The 5,000-nt window shown below is 38.3% G+C and overlaps 1 protein-coding gene across 1 annotated transcript in view; it reads left to right on the top strand.

Annotated features, from left to right (window-relative positions):
- LOC133632192 (heat shock protein beta-8-like) overlaps positions 1-2,127 on the top strand; it is a 22,832-nt gene extending 20,705 nt beyond the window's left edge. The window contains exon 3 of the mRNA XM_062024476.1: positions 1-2,127. This exon is cut by the window's left edge and continues 1,465 nt beyond it. The gene's annotated coding sequence lies outside the window, so the exon portion shown is untranslated.
- Positions 2,128-5,000: the final 2,873 nt, after the last annotated feature.

The following is a 5,000-nucleotide window of genomic DNA, read 5'->3' on the forward strand; positions in this document are numbered from 1 at the left end:
TAAAGCTTATATATTTTTAAAAAGTTACGTACGTGACGCGCACATACGGTCAAGCTATCAAATGTTTAGCAGCCAAGGCTGCATACTCACGGTACCTGATATTCAGCTGGGAATGACTACAACAGTAAATAAACACAAGACATATATATACTCTATTAGCCACAACACAACCAGGCTTATATTTAATATGACACAAATTAATCCTGCATAAAAACACCCACGTCTTTGTTATGCTAACTCCTAGCTACTATGCTAGCTCCTAGCTCCATAGAACACGCCAATACAATTCAAACACCTGATCAACACACACAATCACTCAGCCCAAAAGACCGTTCACCTAACCCAAGGTTCATAAAGCTTATATATTTAAAAAAAAGTTACGTACATACGCAAAAAAAAAGTTGCGCACATACGGTCAAGCGATCAAATGTTTAGAAGCCAAAGCTGCATACTCACAGTAGCACGTCTGCGTCTTTGTCATCCGAATCAAAGTAATCCTGGTAAGAGTCTGTGTTGTCCCAGTTCTCTACAGGCGTCTGTGTATCGAAGTCAAAAGTCCTCCTGGTTAGAGTCTCTGTTATCCGAGTTCTTCCATCTTGACTGCATCTTTCGGGAATGTAAACAAAGACGCGCCGGCTGTGTACTGTTGTTGCTGACTACGTTCGAAAAATACGTTTCGCACCAACAACTTTCTTCTTTGCTTGCTCAGCTTCTTTCTCCATAATGCAATGAACATGATTGCAACAGATTCACGAACACAGATGTCCAGAATACTGTGGAATTATGAAATGAAAACAGAGCTTTTTCGTATTGGCTTCAATGTGGAAGGCATACCCGTGTTCGCCGGGCTACGTCACGCGCATACGTCATCCTCAGAGGCGTTTCGAACCGGAAGTTTAGCGGCAAATTTAAAATGTCACTTTATAAGTTAACCCGGCCGTATTGGCATGTGTTATAATGTTAAGATTTCATCATTGATATATAAACTATCAGACTGCGTGGTCGGTAGTAGTGGCTTTCAGTAGGCCTTTAAGTGTTAATTTCACCCTCTTTAAAATTACAGGATTGTTTTATTCTATCAGGACAAAAAAAAAGCTATTGGTTTTGGGTTAAAAAAAAAATGTCTTGTTCTATGTCAGAACAAGAATCTTAAATTTTGACAAATCCAAGATGGCTGATGTTTTTGGGGCCAAAAGTCAAAGTTGTCCCCTCTCCCTAAGACCCAATTTCAACTTTTAAGAATATTTGTTGTCAGAGCACACATTATTATTTTTTATTTTTTTTGGACTGATCCAAAAGTGATAAGGTTGCTTGGGTCAAATGTTGAATCCCTCATAATTGTATCCTTTTCTTCAAAGTTTGAGGATTTTTTTGTGCTGTTATGTTTTATGGCAAAACAAGAAGGCTATTGATTTTTTGAGAGTGCCAACAGTCCGAATGTTCTCCAATGACACCATTTTGACTGCCGTTTTATTCAAACTTTGAAGGATTTTTTTTTTTTTTATGTCCGAACAAGAATCGACATTTGACTGTTCCAAGATGGCTGCCGTTCCTGGGGTGAAAAGTCAAATCAGTGTTTCTCCCTCCTTTTTAAACTCTCAATGTCATCTCCAAACTCCCAGGAATTTTTGTTCTTCATCAGAACAAGAAGCATATTCGTTTTAGGCTGTTCCAAGACGGCTGAGGTTGCTGCAGTCAAGTTCAATTCAGCTTTTTTTAAAGATAATTTTTCTGTTATTTTCTGGTGAAATTGTCAGGTTCAAACACTGATGACATCTTATTAAACAAGACAAGAAGCAAATAATTAAACAGAGACAAAATTAAATTTGGCTCAATTGAGGAGAGACGCCTGGACACTGTACCCTTGAACAGTGTCTCACCACGCTCTGGCGAAAGATTGTACGCCTCCTCTTTTATTTGGACTTTCCCTGATTACGTGTGAACAGCTGTTTCTAAGGGAGGGGGGTCGTAAACAGCCATCGCCTTTGATTACAACAGTTCAAAGAAAAGGTCGCTATGAGGAGAGTCAGGCCCTGCTTCCTCTCCGTTTTGTAAATCTTGGGTCAAGACAAAATCTTTGGATTACAATGGATGAAAGAAACAGAACACCATGTTGCTTCCATCCTACACAGTGAGCTGTTAGAATAATTGTTTCTTAAATGATCACAAAAACTTTGTATTACATTGTGTTCCTGACAAGAAGACAAAAGGCTGTCTTTGAAACCTACCAAAAGTAAGACTCTTAAAACTCCACTGTGTGGGGGGGGAAGCAAGATGAAGGTGTTCTTGTGTTCTTTCATGTATGGTAATCAACAGAAGGATGTTGTTCTGGCCCAAGGACTTCAGAGCGGAGAGATGACAGGATCTGCCCAATTTCCAGACGACCTCTTTTTGAAGTATTTTACGAACGTCTTTTTTAACTATTTTATGGAACTATTTTACAAACTCTTTTTGAACTGACATTTTCTGTGAATTGTTTACGACCTTTTTCTGTGAACTTTTTGCGACCTTTGTCCTTTTGGAAAGAGCGGTGGCCATGTGGTCGGGGAGGGTCCAAAATAAAAGAAGGAGGCGTGCAATCTTTTGGCAGAGCGTGCTGAGATAGTGTACAATCGTACAGTGTACAGACGACTCTCCTCAATATTGAGTCTAAATTGAATTCTGTCTGTGTTTAATTCTTTGCCTCTTGTCTTGTTTAATAGATGTCATCAGTGTTTGAACCTGACACAAGCCTTCTTCTTGGCAGGTTCAAAGACAGCTTTTGTCTTCTCGCCGGGAACTCACGACAACACAAAGTTTTGTGATAACTTGGATACAACTACTCTGACATAAATGTTCGTTAAATTCAGCTTATGGAGACAAAAAGTGAGTTGCATAATAATATTATATGAATAACTCTTGAATATGATGTACATCGTTTAGAAAAGCACTGTTAAAACCTGATTCATGTTTGGTTGAGAAAAAAATGATTGCAATGTGCCTTCATTTTTATTTCCACTAAGACCTACAGTCTATTATCTATTGATTTTGTCCTTTTTAGGCGTGGTTAGAGGTGCATTGTGTGTTTGTGCTGTAGTATTATTATTGTAAATATACTTTAAACATGTGACAATCTCACTTTTTTTTCTTTTTTTTTTAAATCTTTGAGCTTCAAGGCAGAGGATGATGTTTGTGTCTTCTCTGATGATGTCTTGATGCAATAAAAAATAAAAAAACATGTCTTCACTGTCTTTTACCGACTGTGGCGGTCCTTGTGTTGTTGTTGTTGTTGGATAGAGGGCCCGAGCTCATCCAAGATGGACTGATGCAAAGTGGAAAAGTGTTCCGTGGTCTGACGAGTAGGGTTGATGTTTGATAAGAAATTGAGTTCGAGCCCATTATCGAATCCTCTTATCGAACCAATTCCTTATCGATTCTCTTATCGAATCCAGATAGGTTGTTATATATGGAAAAAAAAACACTATTTGGTTTAACAAAAGCTCACTTTTATTTTATAAGAAAAAAATTAAATTGAATAAATATTGACTGTTACTCCCCAATTTTTTAATTGGGGGGTAACCCAAAGTATATTAAGTGGGATTTTTCAGAAAAACAAATATATGCAGTAACACAAAAACAAGCTGTCTCTGTGATCACTATAGGTGTATATATAATAATATAGTGTTAAATAAAATCAGTCCCTTGGCACAAAACTGAAAATAATACAGCTCTCCAAAAAGTGCACTTCTACTGCTATTGGAACATACTAACTACACACACTATGACGGTGTTTTTCAACCTTTTTTTCATTGAAAAAATCTGGAGGCACACCACCAGCAGAAATCATTAAAAAATGAAACTCAGCAGCCGATATTGACAGTAAAAAGTCGTTGTCGCAATTGTTGGGTATGACTTTAAGCCATAACCAACCATGCATCAATATAGCTCTTGACTTAAAGTGCTGTCACCACTTTTTTGGCGTTTTCCTGTGTGTAGTGTTTTAGTTCTTGTCTTGCGCTCCAATTTTGGTGACTTTTCCTGTTTTGTTGGTATTTTCCCGTAGCAGTTTCATGTCTTCCTTGAGCGCTATTCCCCGCATCTGCTTTGGTTTAGCAATCAAGAATATTTAAGTTGTTGCTATCCTTCTTTGTGGGGACATTGTTGATTGTCATGTCATGTTCGGATGTACTTTGTGGACACCATCTTTGCTCAACACGCTGTAAGTCTTTGCTGTCGTCCAGCATTCTGTTTTTGTTTACTTTGTAGCCAGTTCAGTTTTAGTTTTGTTCCCTATAAGCTCCAATGCCTTTTCTTAGGGGCACTCACCTTTTGCTTATTTTGGTTTTAGCATTAGATACCTTTTCACCTGCACGCTGCCGCGCACTGTCATCTGCATATTGTGATCACGACAAACCATGTTCCGACATCTACAAAGCAATTATCTACCTGCTGCCACCTACTGATATTGAAGAGTATAACATTGTTATGCTGCCGAGCTCTAGACAGCACCGACACTCAACAACGGCATATTAAAAAAATATTTTTACCCCAAATAGGTGAAATTATATAATCTCCCACGGCACACCAGACTGTATCTCACGGCACACTAGTGTGCCGCGGCACAGTGGTTGAAAAAACACTGCACTATGACACTGAGAACACCACAGTCATCAGTCAACAATTCTTCCAAAAAATTATTTTGATGGTGGAAATACACGACTGGCAGCCATTTTAAGTCCTCAAAACATCCATTGAAACTTTGCACTAAAATCGTTTTTTAATAAACATCTTAGTATCAAATTTAACCACTTTCCACCTTAATATTAAATTACATAAACAAGTTAAACAGTTTACTTACAGACTTATATTTTCCAAGGCTTGTAAGAGCTAACACAACTTGTCTACTTCTCAATTGTCTCATGAACTGAACTGACGTCGCCAACCCGGAAGTGCCCAGACTAATGACGCGTGGTATTTTCATATCGCCACAAGGTGTCAGTAAGCGTCTACAATCAAATGGG

Source organism: Entelurus aequoreus, linkage group LG17 (genome assembly GCF_033978785.1).
Source record: "Entelurus aequoreus isolate RoL-2023_Sb linkage group LG17, RoL_Eaeq_v1.1, whole genome shotgun sequence".
NCBI lineage: Eukaryota > Metazoa > Chordata > Actinopteri > Syngnathiformes > Syngnathidae > Entelurus > Entelurus aequoreus.